Source organism: Mesitornis unicolor, unplaced genomic scaffold (assembly GCF_000695765.1).
Source record: "Mesitornis unicolor isolate BGI_N332 unplaced genomic scaffold, ASM69576v1 scaffold8335, whole genome shotgun sequence".
NCBI lineage: Eukaryota > Metazoa > Chordata > Aves > Mesitornithiformes > Mesitornithidae > Mesitornis > Mesitornis unicolor.
The window spans coordinates 120,672-146,122 of NW_010184804.1; the positions used below are offsets into that span (position 1 = coordinate 120,672).

General features: G+C 40.4%; 1 protein-coding gene across 1 annotated transcript in view; it reads right to left on the reverse strand.

Annotated features, from left to right (window-relative positions):
* Positions 1–25,451, reverse strand: part of KCNH5 (potassium voltage-gated channel, subfamily H (eag-related), member 5) — a 152,529-nt gene that overhangs the window by 69,405 nt on the left and 57,673 nt on the right. The gene's annotated exons all lie outside the window — the stretch shown is intronic.

Here is a 25,451-nt window from a genome sequence, read left to right on the forward strand (position 1 = left end):
AGCAGGGTTCTGCTCAGGGCTCAACCTCTGCAGGATCAAGACGGATGGAAGGGTCCGAGATGGAAGGGCTCCAAGATGGAAGAAAGGTTGAGACCCTGGTGATCCCTCGGCTTTAATAGAGTATGACGTATGCGGGATGCAATACCTTGTTGGTCAGTTTTGGGTCCGCTTACCCCCCCCGTAGGCACAGACACAGCACCCACGATGAGACAACTGACCTTGAGCATATCTTCTAGCAGCACATACTGGAAAAACAATGCCTTTAGTTTCAGCAAGTTCAGCCACTTAAAAGAGACTGAGCTGAAAAGTAAAATCACTAAATAGAAAATTAGTTTTATTTAGCTCAAACCAGGACACTAAGGAATTGGAATGTGCTCTAATGGAATTACTACTCTGAGGTGGCTTGAATGTCATCATTTCCTTCTCCAACATAGCAAAATCTTGACAATCACATTAAAGATAAAGAGCTAGAATAAATGCTGCTGGCTTTTCAGAGGAAACATCATTATGGATATTAACACCTTCTGTGTTAACAGTAATATATGCATTAAATATAGCAGCTCAAGTGAACGAAATGCCTATAAAAGCATCTGCCACAAGATAAACCATAAAAAAAAACTCTGGGCTGAGAACACCCTGGAGAATTGGAATTAAAACAAGATCCCTAGCATACCTGAGCTATGACTTCCATCAGGCTACAAATCCAGTCCATTTCAATTAAACTTCATATTTAAGAAGCTACCTAAGCTATTGTGACATAAAGCTATGCAGCATTTATGGTTTTGTCATTGTATCAGAGCTCTTCCTTTCACTGTAATATTCCTATGCTCCTGAGACACAGTCTGTCCATTTTCTATCACATCATTTTATGGGAGAGGTTAAATGGCCCCTCAGCTTTGGACAGGGAACATGGTTGAAGAGCCAGTCTGCTTGTGCATGCATGAAGAAGGCCCATGTAGGCACTATGTATAGTGTTGTAAATACATGTCTTATGAAAGACGCATGTATCTGTCCTTCCCTAACAGGAAAGGCAGCTCAGCCCTCCTCCCACAACCCTGGTTACACAGTTGGCTTTAAATCAAGCAGCCACATGGTGTAACTTTGACCCAGCTGAGCCATCAGTGCTTACTGAGCATGGGGCTTCATCCTGGAGGTCATTGCCCTTGTGGCAACATCAGAAACACAAGCACACTTCTACCAGCAGATGAGACCTCTGACATCAGGTCTGGGTTTCTGTTATCTCCGATACCACTGGTGCTTTTGTATTTAACAAATAAAACACAAACGATACCAAAATGTCAGGAACACCGACATCTCTGGTTCTGCCTACCTTTTCCAAGGTTTTTTGCATTACAGCTGTTCCAATGCATCATCTTTGAAAGTCAATGTACTGTCAGGTATTTAATATTTTAATTGCTGAGACTGTTGAGTGGATACAGAGTTGACATTTAATTTTTTAAAATGGGAGGAAAAAAAAAAGGAGAGGTGGAAGCATAGCAGACAGAGTCTTCTTTTTAATTAAACAGTGTTATTTAAATAATAACAGTAATGATAATTTGACCTGATGAATTTTAGGCGAGTTAGCTTCTAGGGAACTGAGTGACTGGGATGGAAAGAAGGAGAAGGTGTTCAGGAATAATTTGGACAATGCAATTCCTCCTTTTGTTTGACCAATACTCCTGATGATCATTTTGTCAGCATCTTTACCATGTAGCTCAATAGCTGATCAAAAGCTGGGATAAGCAAGCAGAAAAGCTGTAAAGTAGTAATCTATGGGTTTTTTTTCCCAGCAGTGAGAGTAAAAAATAAATCAGCATTTGAAAAATGCCTTCCTGCTGTCTGCAGAAATAATTGTTCAGCAGTAGCTGAGCATCAAACCCACATTTACTCAGAGTAGCCTTTTCCCTCTACATGTGATCCAGAAGGTGGAGCACAAACAGGGCCCAGAAAACAAGTTACTGCAATGCCCCAGCTCAAGGCGATCCTCAAAACCATCCCTAAGCCACAGCTGCACAACAGCACAGCCCTGCAAGTTTGTTCCCTGGCTGTTGTGGATGCTGGGGGTCCCCATCATTCCCATTCTGTCCTTGGTAAATCAAATCCTAATGTCAAGTACACAAGGACATAAGAGTACCCATATCCCTTACCATGGCTGCCAGCAAAAGGACTCGCCATAGCCAAAAACGAGCAACTTTCAAACTAACTTTCCAAATAACATGATTATTTCCACAGAGTGACAGACAGGAGGGAACAAGAATAAAGAAAGGGAGTGAGCACTCAAAGTGACAAAATGTAAACAGCAGATGGTTTTACATAACTGGCAAAGAGGGAGAAGTAGAGAAAAAAAAAAGCCTTTCATGAAAGGGGCGACAATGTTGTAGATTAAAGTCTCAGTTTAAAAATTGATGCACTGTGAGAAACTGAATAGCTAAAAAAAAAAAAAAAGGAAAATGATGGGTTACAAAGTCTTTCATCTCTCCATCCTAGGCCTTGGGTGCGTGCTGGTCAGTAAATGTATATTCCCCGCTGCGTTCAAATACAGGCAAAGCATACTCACATCCAAACCTTCCTCTTGCTCTCTCAGCCTGAGAATCCAACTCATTTGCAAATCTTGCTAACTCAAATCCTCCCAGAGGACACAATTGCAATAATACGATAATCAAGTTCACAAGACTCTTCTTAAGAGTGCTTTAATGGTCATCTAAGCAAATGATACCCCTGTTAAAGTAACTTGCAACTGCTTGCCTACATTTCCTGCTCTAAATATCTCACAACTTCTGGGCTCAGAAATAGTTGGCTCTCCCTTGGAATATATTTGTGTATGTGCATAACAGCATCTTCTAATTCTCTTCCCACCATTTCGGACATTAACCAGAAACAACCTAAGAAGGCAGAGTAATAGAGGTCCACTGCTGACTGTAAAGTACCAGATTCAAAGATTTGCTTACACAAAACCTCACTCAACCCAGAGCTCAGGAGTGGAAATAGCAAAGGGATTAAAACCAGGAGGCCAAGGAATAAAATTTGTGACAGGATTAGAACCATGAGGTCAAGGAATAAACTTCTTGAGGAGATTAGAAGTATGAGGTCAAAGAACCAAAGAATTACTGGGGGATTAAGATTGTTCCCTGGTTATTGCTATAGATGTGTCTTCTCTGAGGCACTTTCTCTTGTGCAGTTTAAAATAAAAATGCTACAAAGAAAGCAGGAAGCAAGAAAATCTGAGCAGTGGCCGTAGCAATCACAAGGCAACATATTTTTCCTTACCCAAGTCCGTTCTTCACCTATCAAGGATGCTGAGAACATGCATGAAATACCAATTTTCTTTACTGACTGGGAAACACAAATACCTTTTTGTCAGTGAGCATTATCACACACCGAGTAGCAGGGTGTAATTTGTGAAATTTAAAAGTGCCTGAAACAAACTGCCCTCCAAGTGACTACAAGTAGTGCAGCTTTGTCTGGCACCCATACACAATGAAAAGGTCAGCCACAGTCTGGCTCCTCTCTTCTGTTCCTCCGCAAAGACCTTTAGCTCCAAATGTTTAGAACAAATTTAATTAGAGTGAAAAAGCAGGGTTCATGTGCTGTGCTGAAATAATTGCATTTTACTGTGTATTTAAAATTTCAAGAGATGATAAACTACCTTGCAGTTCATGATTTTCCTAATGACCTTGATTCTCTGCCTGGTCCTGCTGACCCAACAAACTTTTCAACGTGCTGCAGCCTCTGTGCATCACAGGAAAAGTCAAACTTCAGAGCAAAGGGACTTAGCGACTGCCCTTTCTGTACCCACAAACTCATTTTTAAAAAATCATTAAATTATTCAGTATCTGCCTATGGTCATTTAACTTTGCACTATGAAGCACTCCTGTGATATGTTCAAGGAGATTCAAGCATCAGACATTTGAAACATCATTACTTTGGAACAAAACAGTACATTACTTTAAATGAACTGCTGTTGCGATGGACTCGGGCAGGAAAGACGTCCCACACAGGCAGCTGCCACCAAGACGGTGCTGTAGTAGCACCGTATGCTGTGGTGAGGAGTCCCTCTTATAAACACTACCTTCGGGCAGCAGCAAGTCTCAAGAGACACATCACTTTCCCAAAGTTATTTTTACTTATTCACATGAGGATTCAGCCGACTGTCATTTTCCATACTGCATCTCAGCACACGAAGGGGAAAAAAAGATAAGGTGGATTCAGCTCCTCAGTGGGCAGATACTTCAGCCCAGACCCAGCCGTCGAAGGCTGACTCTTGCCTTATCCCCAGTAACTAAGCACTGATTACACATTTCAGGTATTCTTTCTTGACCATTTTAGACCTAGAATCTCCTACGCTGTAACTTCACAATGATAATCCTTCATTTTTATGACTAGAATTTATTTATCAGAAAAATCTTGTCATTACAGAAATTGCTTAAAGTTGCTTAAAGTACGTGAAACTGCAGTAGCCTAAGACTCCTGAATATATATTTCATTTTTGCTCATTCTTTCTTGATTCTTTGTCAAGTACATTTGGTCATGAAAAATGAGTTGGTAGGGAAGTCCTCGTGTACTCAGTCTATTGTATGCTTGTTAAAAAATAAAAATAATGTTTTCTATTTGTAATTTTTGTTGCTATTGAAAATAGGCAAACATTTGCAGGGAATTAGGTGTAATATTTGTACAAATAAGTGGTGGTTTATGTGTACTGCTGCAATGCAATTCAACGTGCAAGGTAATGCAGTTCAATTTGAATAATGACATTCAAATAAGAAAAACTTTACTGTATTTCTTAAAAGTGAACGAAGCTTATGAAATACTAGGAAAGTCATGTACATAAAGTTTGGTATTTTAAACTCAATTCATACTGAAAAACAATGATTTTAATTTTATTTGAGAACAAACAGGTTTTGCTGGATTACGACTGACTGACTGTGTCTTCCGAAGGTGCAACCCAGAGGACAATCCCTGGGTGTTCCCTCTGAAAGAGGCAAACCACACTGCATGAAGGTACACGTTGCAGGTTTCATGCCTCCAATTTTCACACTTTGAAATGTATTTAAATAATTTAATCAAAGTTTTCCATACTTCTATAATTTTAAGCCAGTCTCCAGCTGAAAAACCACACACTTCCCATGATCTAGCATAGCTGTACATGAGACTGTGGCTACTACGGGATCTATTACATGGGAACAGTTAATTAATTTTAACAAAGCAATACTGCTGGTGAAGCCACACACTGTCATCAAGTCTCAGATATATACAAATTATCCTGCAAGTTGGAGAGCTAAATACTTTTGCAGGGAGATAACTTGCCTCACCAGCGCACAAACAGGTTACAAGTGCCTGTGTGCAGTATCCGTGTGGGGCTGGGTAAGGTAACACTCGTCAGAACTGATTAAGTTAATGGAGTTTGGGAGCAGCAGTATCCGAGTTGTGCTGCTGAATCAAAATGATATTATCAAATTTACATTCACTCCCAAAGCACTTATTGGCTCCCTCATAAGCTGTGCTTCTCCCAAGCACACGGCAGCACCAACTGCCCCATTTCCCAGCAGGAATTAGGTTAGTGGTTATTGTGTAAAGCAGCACACTCAGCTCTCAGTTGTATTTACCATTTCTTAGGAGATTACCAAGTAACAAAGGAATACATAGGCAAGGCAGGAATTTATCACCATGCTGCGTATCTGCTAAGGGAGCCCAACAGCAGGTCTTAATTTCTGTGCATGACTTGTGCAATACCATTAAAATGAAGCTATTGATTAAGAAGGTGCTATCAGCAGTCTGCACTGCTCAGGGCATCTTTTCAAGACACGATAAAGTAAAGTAGGTTTTCAGCGACACCCAACCACTTCAATTTTAAAGTTTTTCAATGCTCAGAGTAATCTCTCTGGATCATGTACTTACATCAAATGAACCTGATCCAACACAAACTTGCAACGGCAGGCCGTACTGGTAGATACAGAGGAAACACTTCAGACTTGGCCAAGTCGGACTCAATTTTGTTGATAGCTTAAATAATTTTAGGCAAAGTGCTTTCATCAAGAAAAGCACAATTACACCAATTAATTGAGCCCACTAGCAGTGATGGGCTGCACATATATCTACAAAATGGGAAAAGAAAGATTTGCCTATGATTGAAGGAATTATAGAAGTAGAGCAATTATAAAAACAAAGCATGCAGACATGCATAGCAAGTTTATATATAAATTCACACCCACCCACATGCACTCAATAGACATACAAAGAAAAACAGCTCCTTTTTACTTTCTCCTCCTTTCTTTCTCATAAAAATACATTATTTCAGTTCCACAAACTTCTATGACAAAATATTTACTGGCAATGTAAAAACTACCATGCTTCATGAGCTGATTTTATCTAAGTACAGCTGCATTGTTCTTACAAAGCTCTACTTGTGTTTCTAAGGAAATGTGGGATATGGATATCTACATTTACGTTAGTTTTATAGTCAGACTTTATGAACACAGTTTCATCTCATTTTAAAGTGTAGACACCTACAATGTGCTGGATGAGTTGTGCCTTGAAAGTGCCTGTTTCTTTCAAATGAGTCTAAAAGAAACCCAAAAGAGGTTAGGAAAGACAGTATTTTTTCCTATCATACATCTTAAGCTAAGCAAGATTAATTCTAGCCAAGGGAACCACCAACCATTTCTAAAACTTTCTGGAGCATGGACTATGATTAATACTCATTTACGAGAAACAATGCGCTTTTTTTTAAGATGACAGAGAATCCAAGATTACGTCCCCCCCATGATACTGCTTTTTACTAGGGAAGTATGCAGCACGATGGCTGTTAAAATAGGAGAAGTCCCACAGCACACTGAAAAACTACAGCCTGAGGTCAAAAAAGAAAATCACATAACTTTTAATTAAAATGATTCCTCTTGTTGCTGAATTATGGATGTACTTTGAGCCTCTTCAAGGACAGACTCTCTTCCTACCTCTACTTAACCCTATCCGTATACGATATCTGTATGTTAAGCACCCAAACCCTGAATTAGCCCACAAAACACCACTGGGACAGTACAGAAGCACTAGCAAGATATTTTTTTCAAGTCACAGACCAAAATGAAGGTCAGGTATTGTGCTGACAGTAGAAATTATCATCTACATCTATTACCATAATATATCAGAAGCACTTTTTTTTGTTTTTTTAAAGTTGTTCAGTTTATTACAATTAAGAAAAAGAGGTTTCTCATTAAGGACATCTTAGAAACAGCAGCATCATGGCTTTTACTATATGGTTTAATCAGTTCTCTGAGTCCCTGGGAAAACAATCAGGTTGACTAAAATTCCACATTGCCTTGGTAAAGTTGGCTCTAAACTGGGGAAAAAGGAGGGAAAAAAACGGCAGCTGGATGAAACTCCAAAATAATTTTCCTCCGGTTATTTCAACAGAACGTCTATTCCAGTTTCACCCCAGGCTTTAACATGAGCCCAGGTTACTACTGACATGCCAATATCTGGGCCCTCCTTCCTCCATAAGGTCTAGATGAGGAAAACCAAGCTAGCTGGCCATTTTTCCCTCAGACTCCAGCTTTTGGTTTTGCTCACACAAAGGCAACCTGGAGACTCTTCACAGAGAAGAAACCTCCAGGATCCAAACAAAGCACATAGAAATCATCTCTAGCGATGCAACCACTGGAAGGAAGAGGCAAGCTGAATCCTCCTCTTCGGAGAATTTGGTACTTCTCGCAGTGCCTTAATCCTTAGAAATTTGTCAAGTTGGGGTGCTTTGCTTTTTGAAATAAGTTTGCTGCGCTCTCCCCTAAGTGCTTGATTAATGCTACGTGCTGCGTATGTGCTGATTAGGAAAGGGTAGGAGTCTGTCCTTTTTGTGAGAAAAATGTGCATCAAACCTTCCAGTGAAAAACAGGCAGGAATAAAGCAGAAGCCAACAGAATGACTGCTATGAAATGGGCCCGAAGTGCTTTTTAAATATATTTTAAATGTCTCCAATATTCTGTACTTAAAGACTTTGACAACATAATTCTGTGAAAAAGCTTACTTATCCTGCATAAAGAACAGAGAGAACTAACCTCCCAAAGGAAAGCAAATACTTACGCCTGTTGCTGTGATAAATGTTTCAGAGAACGGCACAAAACCTCTCCTCTAGCAGCATGAAGAAACACAGGGAACAAACCTTGTTGCCAGCTCTCATCCCAGTCCATTTATACACTCAGGGATGGAAAAGAGGAAGAAAAATTCCTGACCATAATTAATTTCAACCTTTTCTAATTTCACCATGATCCATGCTTACAAATGTTTTCATTAACTATCCCATACAACACTCAGCTACTTACTTAGCCTAATTAGATCACAGAAATGGTTTTAAGTCAGGAAGGCTTAATTAGCAGAAATTATTTCACATGCATTCTCTACTATGCTTTGGGATGGCACGGATAATTTCATAATGAAACAACAACAAAAAATATTTTTCTTGCAGTTCTATATTCTACTGTGATGCACAGCACAGGCTTCACTTTCTGCCTATACAAACATGCTACTAACAGCCACAAAAAAGAACTCTGAGTTGATAGGTACTCGCTTTCACATCTCACATTGTAAGTACACTGTCGTGGTTTAGGCCCAGTGCATAACTGAGCACCACGATGCCTCAAAAAATGGCCAGCCAAAATAACGACTGGGAGGGCTTCTCACCACTTAAACAGGTCACAGGCAAAAGACAGACTCATCATAAGGAATAGAAACAAAATTTAAATTTGTTAGCAACATCAGAGTAGAACAATGGGAGATAAAACCAGATCTTAAAATCAAAACACCTTCCCCCCATCCCTCCCTTCTTCCCGGGCTCAGCTTTTGTTCCTGGTTTCTTCACCTTCCCTCTCCCCCTTTGCCTTGAGGCGCAGGGGGATGGGAGTGGGGGTTGCGGTTGGTTTTCACCCCACGTGCTCCTCAGGAGTAGGAAAAAAACCAAAACCTCAGTCCAGTGTCTCTCTCCGCTTCCACGTGGCCCCCTTTCCATAGGGGAGAAAATCCTCACAACTCCAATCTGGGTCTGCCCACAGCTGCAGTTTCCCTCACACACAAAACTGCTTCAGCCCAAGTCCACAAAACTCCAACCTGGGTCTGCCCATGGTCACAGTTCCCTCACACACCACCAGTCGACCCAGCTCTCGCCATGGGTTGCAAAGGGGAGCCTGGGTTCCGCGTCCTCCTCCTCCTCCCTCTCGTTTTCTTTCCTTCATCCGACCTTGCTGTTCTTCAAAGTTGTTCTCCTCGGGCCCCACTCCTTTCTCCGCTGCACGTCTCTTCTGATGGTTATGGAGATCCCAGCTCTCTCTCTCTTTTTTTCGGGATTAAACTGCAGTGGGGCTTAAGCTTAAGTTGTGGTCAGGGCTGCACCACCCACACCTGTGGCCGCATTTTTCAGGGTCGGTGTGAGAGATAACAAGGCATGCCCTGCACCACCCTTAATTCGGAGGGACGCTGATTGGCTTGGCCCTGGTCAGAGGTGGATCTGACAAAGGAAAAGGGGGAGCTTTTCAGGTAGCTTCTTAATGGGCCACCTCCATAGCCCTTCCCCAAGGGAACCAAAAACCCCTCACAGAAAACCCAATACATACACCCTGACTCAAGCCAGCTTGGCTTTCTTTTTAAAAAAAAAAAAAAAAAGAAAAAAGAAAAGCAAAGAAAGAGGAGATGGGGACTGAAGCTTCCCCATTTAAATAAGATGCCACACAAATCAGCCTCAAAGATACTCCATGCTCTACCTTGTCACAAAAAGTGAGCTGAAATTACTATCAGCAGACATACTCCACAGTTGAGCCTATAGACCCTGTAGTCTTCCTCATTGTCAAAACAACAGGGGTGACATTTTTCTACAGAAATAAGTAGAAAAACTATGCCAGGATTTTACCCTGGCACAATGTAGATGGCCTTATTCCAATTATGGCTGTACACAACTACCTAGCTGTATGCCAGGTCAACAAAGCTGTGCCACGTCAGCAATTCTGGGGGGAAAGATTAGGTTAAAAAATTAATTACCATCTTCATGGAAACTATTTCAAGAAAAACAGCATATGAGGATAGACTCCCTGAGGATAACAATGGGATAATTGTCCAAACATCTTAATTGAATATATCAGATATCCAGACTATCTAAACAGAGTTCAGTGAAATCCATTGTTTCATACTGGCTTCTAAAATGAAGTAATAAGATGAAAACCTAAAAAGGTGATTTTTCCTCATTTTGTGACACTCTTCCAAACAAATCTGCCTACGATATTAACTTTCTTGATATTTTAATTAGGTGTCTTGAATGTGAAGGGACCAAAAACCTATTAAAGACAATATTACAAATATGAAGTTGATTGTAAAATTGTATTTGTGTCAGGAAATGGAAGTAAGGTAGTACTACATCTCACAAATAAATATTCCATGGATTTTTTAACAAAATAAGGATATGTAGTGTGGAGTAAGAAAGAGAGTTAAAATGTTGTTTGCTGAGTGAACTGTGCATTCCCCAGCTGAGAAAGAACTTTACCTCCCACTCTAAACTTCCTTCCTTTCATCAGACTAATTTGTTTTGGCCTGACATGTTTCAACATCAAGGTGAAAGTTTTTAGGAAATTTGAGAGAAAATGAGTTCAGCTGGTTTTTATTTGCTGTAGATCTACATAAGAAAGATGGTATTTTTCATTCATTTTTGGAAGGATGTGTAAGAGTAAAAACAGTTATAGGCAGAAGTCTCAAATTCAGTGCATTTATCAACCACATTAGGATAAAACATATATACAAATTTTGAAAATACCCATTCAATATTAAAAGCATTCAAACAACAGCATTTTTGTTCATCTACAGTAGAACTGAATTTATTATGCTTTTTTCTTAAGGTTACTCCAAAATTTTTGAGACAGAAACAGGTTGTGAGAACAATAAACCAAGGAAATCTCGTGCAGGAAGTTGAAACCAATGAGAAATCATCAAAATTTAAAAAAGAAAAAATTAAGAATTTTAAATTGGTTTCTTGTTCTTTATGGGAAAAAAAAAAAGTGCCTAATATCAATCTACTTTTAAGGCTCAGTACTCCTAGTGCTTGGAACTCAGAGTGATGACTTGATGGTTTATCTTAATCTTGCCTGTTTAATAGTTTTTATCTCACATTTCCTTTTTATAAATTAATATTTCTGTGTTGTTTTGGAGGTTAAGAAGGGAGCAAGCAGCAGATAGTTTAAGCTATTTTAAAATGTTCCGTGTTGATTGCAATGGGAAAGATTTTTCAGAAAAAAGGAAACAGGATGTAAAAGCCAAGATCTCCTGCAAGTGAATGGAAAATAAACTCCCAAAAGCTGTATCAGTGTTTTGAATATGTTGCCTAATATCCTAAACAACTCACATTTCCAGTTTCTCTGATGGGACTTTAAACCTTTTGTAGACTTACAGGAGATACCTATGGTGGCTTTGTCATGTCAGTCATGTCTTGTCATTCTACTAAATAATATTGACTCTGCCTTAAACATGCTAATATATAAGTTTAGAAGGTCAACATATATTGGACCATTGCATTTATGCCTACATATGATCATCATATTCTTATGAGTAGCAAGAGACAGGCACTAATTTCAGCACAAATCTGTACATTCTCATTTGCCCTGGCTATGAACTATTTACCATTGAACATACTGCTCATGGCAGGAAGAGTTTTCTCCAGTCCTATTTGGCAGGCTGCATCCCCTGAAGCAAAATAATATACGTATTTTATTTTATTTTTACACTAAGATGAACTATAAGGTTTGTCTGATTTCTTCCCATAAATAATGTGACTCAGAGCCACATGAACTTTGGGCTATCATGAAATACCCTGACTGCAGGCTATTAGATTGGCCATAGCAATGGTCAGTGAATGGTCAGTATCCTCTGTTTACCCCTGCCTTCATCTGCACTTTTAAACTGTAGATTGGTAAAAATTAAAAGTGTCCTGCACTCTTTGAATTTAACCTGAGGTCTGAACCAGCTACATAGAGTCAACCACAGAAATTCAGACCAATTCAGTGCACTCAGACTACTTCTTTTGGGACTCCTGGAAAATTTTCATTTTTTTTGTGTTAGCTCCCTGCAGCTTGGAACATGGTTTGGTGGGCACAGTACAAAAACACGCGGAGTTCCTGCCCCCAGTCGTTTAACATTTAAACCAATAAATCAGGCATAGGTTTGAAGAGGAAATAAGAACCACAAAATTCATCAAATGCCCAAGCTCATAATTCTACCAAATGTCAGATCTGGAAAAAAAACCTAAAGGTTTCACATTTCTAGACAAGAGCCTTAACCTTTTAACATCTCTTCCTAAAAGCTCTTGTTCCTGTGTTAAACACTACCAATTAAGAGACCTCAACTGACTCTCTCTCTGTTTTATGTACACATGAAAACACGTTAGTTAACAACCTCCATGTGTTCTCATCATACGTGAAGACGCTTTGTTGCTACAATTACAGCCTGAGAGTCAACAAACTATGAAAAAGTCTGATTCACTCTGACACTCTCATTGTAGTAACATAAAAACCATTAAAAATGTCCTGCCACTGCAGCGCTGTCTGTGTCATATTGACACAATGACACGCCTTTATCCACAGTATAAATTTGGTTAGAAATATTTGTGCAGCACGCAAAGGAAGAAAGGAACAAACATCTGGTGCAGAGATAAAGAACACAGGACTCTCTTTGTTCCCTTTGAATGTATAATCGCAAAGTGATATATTTCAGCAAGCATCCTCTTTGATGCTTTCTCAGCTGGCTGAAAATGGATTATAAGGTGAGGAAGCATAAGTTCTCTATGGTCCATTATTTCTTATTATCATCCAGATGGAGCGTGGCTATTAGAGCACCACTAAAAACTCTAATGAACTGCAATGTTTTATATTGCTAATTCTTCAACAGCGTGTTTGTATATCAACAATAGGCTGTAAAAACAACAACAATCTGACTAATTAGGCTAGATCAAATCTGCTCAGCTCGGCTCCATGTCCCTCCTGTTCTGTGTGTGTTTGTGTGGGTGTTCGATACTGATGCTTTTCCTATTAAACTTCCAAACCCTCTAATCACCCCTTACAATATTGCAAACATTTAGCAATGGTTAAGGGCCTCTCTTGCTTATAGGAAGCATTTAAACAAAAACATACCCATGTTTAAACCATATGAATAATTTTCTCGCTATTCTGTCTGTAATGAAGGGAGTTTAAATCTCACTAAGCTAAGATAGCTACAGAGTGTTTTATTTGGGAGACTTCCAATATTTACCGTTAAGCCCTCCGTTTAGCAAAGCATTTCAGGATATAATTCATCAGTACTCTCTGATATTCCTAGGTTTGGTTGGTATTTTTTAATGGGTTACACAGAAACTTGGTTTAAGCTTCTGCTTTCCCAGATTGCTCCGTTAGCAACCGGTAGAATATGTAACACAGCGGCAGTGCTGGGCCCTGCTCTGAAGTTTGGGGATTGATTGATAGATTGATTTCAGAAAAGCCCAAAGCAGGCTGTGGGATCTATGAAGTCATTGGCTTCTTAAACGTGTAATCCCGCTCCAAAGCCCATCAGCACAACACAAATAATGTGTACCTGTTATGAACCCTGAAAAATATTAAGGAAGTTCCACCAACAAAGATGTATTCTTTTGAAACTAAGACTAATGCTTCGGATAAATCTCTCTAATTATGCCATTTAACATCTCATCTAAGAGCCAACACTACCCCTCGACTCCCCAGAGGAGACGGCAGAGCAGCCTTGACATGGGTGCAACCATGGGCGCTCACCTGCTCCTGCCTGAGGAACTCAAAGGGGACAAGGAGGTCAGTGGCATCAACCACATCAGGGTCCCATGAGACACCGGTGCGCTCACTGTCTCTCGCTTCTCAGCAGGATCAGCTTTCAGCCCCTGCTGCAGCTGTGATAGGGCTCAACACACCGTGACTCACAGGCAGTAACACTCACAGGTCTTGCACACCACTAAACAGACCTCTGCTCAAATGACCTCGTGCGTGGGGAAAGGGAAGGTTGGCCAAGGACCTCCAAGGGCTGCTACCATGCCATGGGTGTTGTAGGCATCTCATGCACTTGTTATCCCCTTCTTTTCTCCTTCATTTATCTTCAGACAAGGAGATTTGATTACAAGCTCCTTCTTGCATGACCAATCTTCGCCCACATTTAATCATTTCAGACTTACATCCTCCAGCCCTTTCAGTATTTTCTGGTACAGCACCGATGCTGACAGCTTTTTTCTGAACATCTTTCTTACTTCAATGACTTGCTTGCTTTTTTTTTTTTCTTTCAAGTGCTAGAAAGATTGTGTTTGATTAACTAGAAAGTTACATTTCCTTTAGATAAGGTGGACTATCAATTTGGGCAGGAAATGTCTGCATTAATGAGGCACATAGTAACCTTCTTTATGCTTCAATTTCCTATTAAAAAAAAACGAAATATCCATCAGATTTTGTGCTTTAAAATGTTTCTGGTCAAGGAGGAACAAGGGCAAATGAAACTAGTTCTTTCACGTTATAAAGGAATAATAGTTTGTTTTCGTGTCTTTACCAAACAGGTGATCATTCAAACACACCATGTAAAGAAATTATTTTCATACATGGGACCTCACTGAAATGGACAGTGAGGCTTTACAATACACCTACACAAATTTTAGGCATGAGTCCTAGCAACCTTCCAGGGAGACTTATCTTCCTAATTCCCTCTTGACTATATTTGGAAGATCCACCCATAAACTTTCATTATGACTTGCAGCCAGAAAAACACTTAAAGGTAAGCTCAGCGAGGTCAGAGGGACTATTCAAGTGCTTAAAACACACTGTGTTTTTAAGGTCCCAGTTCAGGAAGGACCAAAAGACCTGATTAAATTATTTGAAAAAAATATGTAAGAATTCATCACACCTTGCTCTGCCCTCTTAGCCTTTAACCTAATATAATTCGATCATATATGAGGCAAGAGAGATGCGACTTAAATGATGCGACACCCTATCCCAAGGCAGATAATGTTTGCCTGTGGGACGACTGATGATGCTGTCAGGCTGTTCAACCTTGCCAAGACATTGTAAGAATTACAATTTTTCCCTAGCTGCTACCATTACTGTTAGCATGTGCACACACAAACACAAATATCGAAGGGACACGGATATGACTGTTACCTACTTCCAGTGTTCCAGCTTCAGGAAAGATCCAATTTAAGGCGCTTTTACCTTAAAACGGACCATTTTCCGCTGAGGAAGAACTGACACAGAACTTGACAGGATGCCATTTCTATAGAGCTGGGCCTTTTCCTGCAGAGGAATTCAGCCTCCAAGACATCTCTAGTTGTCACATCACCATGTAGAAATCAATGGCAGATATTTATAACCGCTTCTCCACCAACTTCAACCTATTTCAATTGTGATTACACTTCACAATAGAGGTTTAAAATATGCTTTAATTTTCATGACATGCTTTAGAAGAAATTAAATATTCTGCTCTACTAGAAAATCCTTCATGTCATTATGCAACAAAAATGTAGACAGAATAAGATAAAACCTTATTAATCTTTCAAGTTTTAAAAAATATCTTTTTTTATCTGCTGGCCTTCTTCGTTTTACCTGCTTGCTTAGTTTCTCCTAGAAGAGAGAAATTGTTGAAAGTTAGAAAATTGCCCCAAACCCTCTCTTCTCTCTTTTTTCTGTCTTTAAGGAATATTCTACTTACATCCTTCTATTCTTCCAGTGGGAAATACCAAAAAATGTGGAATTAATTAAAAATATATTTTAATGGCGTAAAGACAGGAATAAAGAGTGGGAAAATAAAATTTCCAAAATAAAATTAATATTTTATGTTTCTCCAGTGTGTCTTTATTTTCTTAATGAAAAAGTCCTGATGAAAACACTGAGGTAAGAACATTTAGCTAAGAACTATTTTTCAGTAGCAAAAACTTTTAAAGCCAAATAAAAGTCAAATGCTTCTACTGAAATTAATTTCTCTCCATTTCCTGCAGGTAAACTTGATTTAGACCAACAGTGAGGGTCTTCCCTAAATAACTGAATCAAGATTTGTCAGCTCCAAACAATGCCTTCCAAATATATTAGAGAATATGAATGCTACCATGCAGCCCTTGTACTTCAGAAAGAAATCCAACACTAAAATTTTGTTTTAGTGTTGGACACCACCGTTCATCTCTAAATGTCCCACATATGGATGACAACAGCATTTCTACAGGGAGCTGAACCTCCCCAGGATGAGGGTACCCCAGCAAGTGCACGTGCATCTTACAGTTCAAATATGGAAGTGACACAGGGTGACTACGCAGGGCAACCATGCAGCCACTACATCATGGACAATAAACCATCACTAAATGTTAAAGGATGGACAACCAATCTAGAAAAAGTGAGCTTTGTTAACTTTGCCTTGCTTATCATAACAGAAATACTACTGATGAAGTGGAGTCTGTCAAATCTGGCTGCGGCTTTGCCCGTGGTCTACATCCACCCACAGCTGAAAAGTTTTGGTGAACTGATGTTTCCAACACCAGTCTTTCGGTCCCTCCTAACTGACGTGATTGCCCTTAAGAAAACACAGAGGACCAATGGTTTTTTTCCCTTTCAAGCACACTCTCTCCATGGCAAAAGTCAATCTTCATGTTCCTCATCCGCTTAAACCAAAGTCAGTTCCTCCAACTGTTCCCCTGAGATCCTGTCTTGTAACAAATTTTTATCGATCTCCTCTCTCTTCCGCTGGTCTACAGCTTTCTTAAAGCCTTGTATCAAAAAACCACCAAAAATAACAACAACAAAAAACCCCAAGATGTCTCACCAGCCCTAATCCCAGCAGAATAGATGCTGTCTTCAGTTAGCCTATGACATTGCTCCTGATACTTCCCAGAGTGAGATTTACAGGTTTTAGCCCACTGCTGTGTTACAGTCTGCAGTTGCCTATCACTTTCCCCTTCCCTGCTCCTCACAGCAACAGAGCCAATTATTCCCTATACTGTGTTTACGCATTTGATTTGCCCTCTTTACACATGATCGCTGTGGATTCTGATGCTGTCATCTAAACCACTTGCAACCCTTCCCATAACTCTCCCCATTTACTCTCTCTGCTCAGTCACTCAACTCTGCTAATGAAAGTGCTGAATAAAATCACACGCAGGGCAAAGACCTCCCCAGCAACTCCCTCCAGGTTTGACAGTGAAGCCCTTAATTACTTTTTGAGAGAGATTTTTCAATTAGTTATCGCAGACTTTGTTATGACTGTGTTGAGATCATCTTTCACTCGTTTGCTGTGAGACCACTATGTAGAAAAGTGTCGGAAGTGTTTTAAAAGTTCAGATATATCCTATCTACTAAATTCCCCTTACTCACTAAGCAGTTATCCTGTCAAAGAAAGAAATAAGATTAATTTGCCATGAACTTATCTTGACAAAACCATGCTGGCCGCTGGCCAGTGGAAGAAAACCAGTTGTAATCATTCACGATCAAAATATTCCTACTGAAGCACAACTGGATTTTTTTTGACTCAGCACTTGCAGGGATAGCACAGCAGGTAGTCAGAGGACAGATGCCATTTTGGATGGTATCCTGTCCTTCCTGCAGATTGAAGGTAAAGAGGTACTGCTCTTTAAGGAGGAACATGCAGTCACACTCCCACATAGGGTACACTATGCTGGTGTACCAGCAGATTTTTTTTTTCTGATTCTACCAAGGTTTTTGCAGAAAAAGCTGCAGGAGAGATGAACGGAGACAAAAGATTTGCAGGCTCATCATCAGTGCTCTCAGTATTTTCAAGAGGAACATGACATTGTACTACCTCAGACCTACAGAAATGAAGCAGTGAGAAACCAAGAACTAGTATCTGTCATCTTTTATCCAGTTACCTGATATCCCTTAGTACCATCAAACGTGTTACAGCACCACAGGCAGTACTGCAATAATGAAACCTCCCAGAGATACGGGCTTTTTTTATTTCTTTTACAAAAACAACACAAAAACCCAAGTTTTTCAATCTCTCTGGATGTGCAACAATGTCACACAGTTTTTCAGTTCTTAAATTAAACCTAACAAAATTTAGGCAAGGAAAGCTCTGGATTGACTTGAAAAAAAATACTATTTTAAGGCCTGATTCACTGGTACAATTGTATTTTTCTACAATGGGACACTTCCTAAAACAATTTTTCTCCCCACTCCACTGCCCACCCCAACAACTTTCCATGCACTCTGGTTGATAAACCATAGCACTTGTTTGCAAGCACAGCAAGGCCAATATTAAGAAGATTTAACAGAAAATACCTGTTTTACCCACCGAAAAGCAGTGTGCACTGAGAAGCACAGCTCCAGTGAAATCAGGTGGGACCTACCTGCTCAACTGGCCTGACTGACTTGGGTAACTCTCCCTTTTAAATGTCAACCACACACAGGTATCATCCCACATTTACACAAAATTAAGCCCTGCAGATTTCCAAGGATCTCCACACAGGCACAGGCCTAGACCACTCACTCAGCTTTCTGAAACTTCAGAACAGAAAAACACAATCTCCCTAGCCCCTTCCATTCAGGTGGTATCATACTTTGGGGGTTATCTTTTATCTGAGATTTGTTTATCCCTCCAGCACAATATGCTACAAAGCTGTGCTGTGTTGTGAGCTAGTAGGATATATTTGCTGATCTAGTTGGATTACTTAAAACTTTTTGCTTCCTGAGAGATCCAGATGTTATGAGTAATCCGGGACAACCTGATAATCTCTCTGGGACCATCTCAGTTGGTTGCGTGCACTGTACGTGAGCAAGAGCACTGTGTAAAGGTTGATTTTCGACAATTATGTATAATTTATTTAATAGCAAATTTCAGTTGTTTTAAATAATATAGCTCAAAAGCATGAAATAACATTTCTTTCTTCATTCTTTCCTTTCCCACTCACTGCCCCATCTCTCTTGATACCATAAATTCATTTAAATGTATCGAGACGATGATATTAAAAGCAAAGCTTATGTAAACACACGCTAGCTATAACCTTGCAAAAAATAAAAAAATCCTGTAAAGCTTCCCAAGGAGGCTGTTTTACAGTTTTAAATCTCTTTATGTAAAGACACTTGTCTTTGCTATAAACTAGAACCTGAACATCTGAAAATCTACTGCCACGTCAGAGTTAAAGCAAAACAAGGCATATGTACCCCCTATGGTGCTTCTGCCAATGACCCTTGTTGCATCCACCCCAATTTCACTCTTGGGCTGAAGTTTCATGAAAACGTGGATGATCCCAGACCTTTTACTTCCTGAGAGTAACGTGTGTTTTATTGCGGGCTACTAATACATTTATACTCTAAGCCTTTTCCATGCAGCTGTTAAGAGAGTGTTAAGATTTCCAAGTTTAGCTGCTGCACTGAGACCAATACTCTGTCTGGAAACACTTCATCTGCTCCAGCTGTGAGACATAACTGAGACTACTAATAATTAAAAGATATCACAGAAAAATCTTGGTATCATTGCTTTGCAGAGCTGACAGCAGTTCGACTATGGTTCAGCTGTCCAAAAGTATCAAAATGCTGGTGGGTAAATGTGAATGAGCAGCTTTATTCTCTCTTGATTTGGATGTTAAAGAATTTGCCACCTTTCTCATTGCCTCAACTGACAGACTAAAGTAAGAAATTTATCCCCAGTTTCACTATTAACCTTTATCACTGACTTAATTGTGTAGAAATCTTTACCCCATGTCTTCTCTGTGTCCTGCAGCCTTTTGAGAGCCTTCCTTCAAGCTCTGAAGTATCAAGATACGCTCACTTCAAAGACAAGGGGTAGGGGTGATGCAGAGTTTTACTTCTGGTATTACATCCAGCAGGATACTGGTGACAAAGCAAAATGCCAACCTGCCCAGAACAAGACAGCTAGAAATACATCCAAACCAGCCCCTTTAGGAAAACTTTTCACAGACTCTCTCCATGTTTAAAACCACTCTGAGTCAAGCAGTTCCTTACTTCAAGGCAGTCCCCACACCAACACCTCCTCCACTAGCCCTACATGTCTTAGAAATCCAATTAGAAACTAATGATCTCCTTCAGACAATCTCCACCGCCCCTAACTAAAAGAGGCATGGTTATTAATGCACAGCTGAGTGTGCAGCCTTTCTGGGTGGATGCACACTTGTGCAGAGGAGCAGCGGTGAAGCAGTTACACACAGAAGAGCTCCTTGTTTGGAAGCATCCTTGTGCCCTCCTCTCAGTAGCCTCGACCAGCACAGTTTTGACAAACTATGTAGCAGATTCACATTGTACGATGTAGAAGACCATGGAGAAGTGAGAAGCTGCTTCATCCATCCTTCACTGGGCCTAATTCTGTACTCAAAACTTTGCTAAGTTCAACCTGGCAATAACCTGCAAGCGATCCCTCTGGAGGGTGCAGGCTGGCGCCCAGCTCTCCATCCACTCCAGACCAAGAGCTGTGGTGGCATCAGCCTGCACCCCATCTGCCAAACACAGTTTGGGGCTTACATCTGTATGTAGCTGAAGCAACAAAGAGCTCACTAGTGGGGCCATGCTCTTGTTCAAAGGGACATGTTTCCCCCCCCGCCCACATTTTAAGAAACTGTAAGCCGCACAAAAATTGGCACAAGTCTTCTACTGCTGAAGAGGTCAAACCATTCTGTGGCTCTTGGATGGGTGGTGCAGAGCTGTGTCTCCCCTATATCCCACATCTCTGTAGGAAAAGAATATGCCCTGTTAAGGGACTGCCTCTTGTAGGACACCCTTAGAGCAGAGTTGGATTTCAACCATAAAACATGAACACTCAAGCCTATGAATTCCTGCAGATGTAAAGCCTTCCACATTACTATCTGTTGCTGTAAAAAATACCATTTAATCTATGTTACTGGTAACGATTTGTGCTGGAAGGTGCTATCTTACACATACATTTTCCTTGGGATCAACAATTAAATCCTATGGACTCCTGGGATTGCTTGTCTGGAAGTCTGCCAGACAAGAGCTTTCCTACATTTATACACTGTTGTGTCAGTGTGTGGGCTTAGCCACTGCTTAACAAATTTACTAGATAAACCTCTATGATTCATACAAACAGCACTCAAGAGGCTAACTACCATCTACTGGCAGGGAACTGACGAATGTTGCTTGAACAATGAAAGAACCCACTTGAATAATGAATTAGGTTTTGGCAGATCAATGGAGAGATGACTGACAGTCCGTGGCAGTCCATGTCAAAACTCCAAAACAAGAGCCAAGCAGCAGCAAGGAGGGGTGCCACGAGCACCAAGCAGCCTCTCAGCATTGTATGCCAAATATGGGAAGTTTTAGAACCAGAGGTGGCTTGGATAAGAGTATCACACTCGATCTCAACAGGAAAGGGCACTTCCTATTCTCTCTGTTTAGAAAAACTAAAAGCAGAGCAGGGTATCCCTAGGAACCCACCCATGCTCTCCTTCACCAGCTCACCCCTGAACAATAACAACTTGGGCTTAAAGTGAAAGCAATCACATCTGTTTTCTTTTCCAACCTGCAAATCATCCTCCTGGGCATCTTTAAGATGAAAACAAGAAGTCAGCATTTCAAGCCATGAAATTAGAAACTGACTTTTGGAAAGAGCTGTCTAGAAATTGCTCCAACAGCTGGCAGAAATAACCAATTTTCCAGAGAAGGTATCCTGTACAATCACCACAGCAAATTCCTATGCTCGTACGCAAAACCCATTTGAATTAACAAGCCTGTCTTCATCATAATTTAAAACCAGTCATTGAAAAATAATATCTCCCCTACAACCACCTCCCCATAAATCTGGAAGTAAATAGAAGCCAAAGCAAGCTATGTATATGAGATATACATATCACCCTAAAGCAAGAACAACAAAGCACCATTTCTCTGACAGATGACTAAGAGATTCTTCCAGGACTTTCACATCCCGAGAAACAGTGAAGTATTCAACATCAATGGACATTCCTGCATTGAATACCTTGTTCTGACCTTTCCTGGCAGCAAGGATCACCAGAGCATTTCAGTGACCAGTGACCAGCACTTCAGTCCAGTATAGTCTATACTGGATTTCTGTTATTGCTTAGATGAAGTATTCACTGGGTTGGTCCCACTCAGCTGGACAAATATTCTCATGCAAATGCCACATTTATGGGGCTGGACTGACTCTGCAATCTGCTCTGTGTCATTCAGAGCAATTTCATTGCCACACACGGACATGAACTGTGTCAAACAAGTTGCTGCAGGTCACACAAGAAGTGTGCAGAAGTCTACCAGGGACCTTTGGAGCTGCAAGCTGGGAAGCTGGCCACTTTTCTCCCAGTGGAAAGAGGAAAAAGGGGAAGGAGGGAAGAAGGCATACAGCAGCACACAAAGGATTCACACTAATTTCTTCAGGAAACTCCACCTCTCCCACATACCACAGGAATTTCACCCTGCCATATTACCTCCTTCACCAGAATGCCTTTTCCCTTTCACAGACTCTGCTCACTGATGTCCTGGCTGTGCTAATCTGCAAGATAGTAATGGTGCACAAACCACAAGTATCTTTCTGGCTTCTTCCTCAATACATTCCATTTTGTGAAAGGCACAAACCCATTTTTACATCTACACCTAAGGCTGGGCTGCAGAAGCCTTAAACCTGCCCGTGGCCCAAGCAACACGCAGCAGCAGGGATGTGATTTCTTGCTAGAGGCTGTGAGCTGACAGAAGATAATTGGAGGTACACAAGAAAGGCCCTTCCTGAATGATAAATGATTCCTGGGCCACTCAAAGGATCTGACAGACCTACCTATTTGTTCTGTTCTGTGCAGAGAGGGGATGAAATGACCTGTATCAACACAAAAGGAGCTACAAAAAAAATAAATCAGATTTTCAATGCATATTCAGCAACTCTAGGCAGCAAATGCAGAATGGGTATTTAAACAATAACGCTTGTAAACACCTTGCTCCCTTGTCACAGGATGCTTTATGTTTGCTATTTTTAGCTTTTCAAGTGTCAAGAAAGCAAGAAAAAAAATGTTGCTGAACAGCAGCGGGCACCAAGAGAAAGCGAGGCAAAAAGAAAGCTGAAGTAAGCTCCACAAGATGAGGTAAGATATTCACAGCTCTCTTTCCTGCAAGACAGGTGATGGATTTCAGTCTAAATATCCCACCCGATTCTGTCCTCAGTGAATAACCAAGTGACAAACTGCCAATCAACTTGAAAAGCATCCCCATTCATCTGAGTTTCCCCCACCACTGCCCCGCACCGAGCAATCCTTTATCAGCAGATACAGAATCTTAATTTGGCTATTTTTAACAAGTATACCATTTTGCAATCCTGCCCACCAGAAGGCTTTGCAAATCTCTCCAAATACTCCTCCCCGGTCCTGATAACGTTGCCAGGGTGAAGAGGAAACTTCAGGCTTGCAGAAGCAGCCGCCGCTAGCTGACACTGCAGCCAAGATTTTCTTTCATATCTGCAGTTCGCATGAGTAGGCAGCTGGGACTGTGATGAATTACTATCTCTGATTCCAGCGCTAAGTTTAAGACATTTATTTGGCACAGGCTGCTAGGAAAGATGGTGCCAATATCAACTATTGGTATTTGCAAACTTCAGGAAAACCACCAAAGGTATTTCATGGTCTCTCTTTGCTTGTAACAGGAGTTGGTTCAGGGACCAGAATTTGTTATTGATTGAACTATAATTGAATTTTGCTGAATGTTTATCTCAAAACTGTTTCAAGAGAGAAACCGAAACATCTTGTTTTGAAAACAACTCAAATAATCTTCAGTTCTTAGTTACACCTTTTCATGGGGCCAAACCCTTTTCCCAAGCTCTCTGGCCCCTTTGCCTGAGAAATTGCATTTTCCATCAGCTATTAGCTGTGCCTTCCTGTCCCATTCTGGTGTTCAGACTGTCACGTCTTCAGCAGCCAGCACTGCAAAACACGCTTACACAATCCTGCAGGTCTGCTCTCTTTGCACAAATACTGCAAGTATGAAGCCCATGCCTTGTGTTTATATGGAAGTCAGCAAATTTTCTAACCAGTATTCAACAAAACGAGCAACCTCCTCAGATTTCAGGAGCAGTCATCAAACTGATGTGCTTGAATTAAAACTCTTCAAATCTTCGTTGACATGTTTGCAACAGATTCAACCGTATTTTTACACTTGGAAATAATCTAAAAAGAAGGATTATTCCGTCTGTAGTCTTCCTGCATGCCACAGTGCTCTTCACTCCACTCCCAAGAGAAGCCACATTTATTTTGATGGCAGCATTTTTATGCAATAAGCAACTTAACTGTCCTTTTGCCATGTTCCTTGAATTTTAGATCCTACTTTTGACTTTGCCCAAAAGCCTATAATCCTACCCATGATTTTCCAACTACTAAGCCTACAGGTACCACCTATAAATTTGACGTGTACATTTAATAGTTTTGTAGGTAACACGTATGAAAGCTATTAAAATCAGCCAGTGGCACATACATAGGTTGTTGTAAATGCCAACATTTATACTGCTATGTGTATTCCCCATCTTTAACGTGTTTCAGAGATGAAAGAAGCAAGGGTACAATCCACCTAGAACAAATACAACGCAGGTTAGAAGCTCCATTTCCTTTTCACTTCCTGAGGCTATGTATCTATTTTGTTATGATTATTAATATTGTTGTTGTTATTATTCATTATGGGTTTTATGGCTCTCAAGCCACTCTAAATCATTTGCCATGGCTGCTTAGTTCCTTCTGTAAGACCCCTCTCTGCAGGGCAACAGAAGTCCCCACAAACAACAAGGGAAGTAAATATTACAATATTTAAATTGTTCTATAGCCACTTAATTCTCCAAATCCCCAGCCTTCTGTAAGTACGACAAAGCAGTTCCAACAAATGGCTAATCAGCATCTATAGGTTTTCTGTGGCCCAGCTGCAATAGCTCATTAATGCTCTAGCTTGGGGATTTGCTTTTTATGGACTTAGAAATGTTTTGAAACACATCAACCCACCATGCAGAGACGTTGTTCAGCAGAAATTTCACTGCACCGTGCTGCAAGGAGAGTCCTAAAACTGCAACCACTCTTTCAAAAAAGCATTTAAAGTCTCCAGACAAATGGCTTTAATCTTCTAAAGATCTAGAAAGACCGTAGCAGGAAAACTTCGTTTTTATAGTTCCGTATTTCTCTGAGATGAGCCCAAAGTGTTAGCCAAGATAATTATCAGAGAGATTATGCAGGTCTTATTTCCAAAAGGTTGTGTTACATAATTGCTTGGTGTTTGTACGGAGCTCAAAAAACAGAAAGCATCAGAATAAAAGCAAGATTTGTTTAACAGAAAGATAATTCTCCCAAACGAGATTAACATTTTCAGCAGTCTCTACTATGTTTTGGAAGATTTCTGTTAACCTGGAGAGCTGTTCAGTGATCTAACCTTGGCAGCACATGAAATGAGAAATGTGCCTTACACCGTTGCTTTTAGACTATTTCAGTGGAGCTGTGAAAAAGCAGGAAGCAG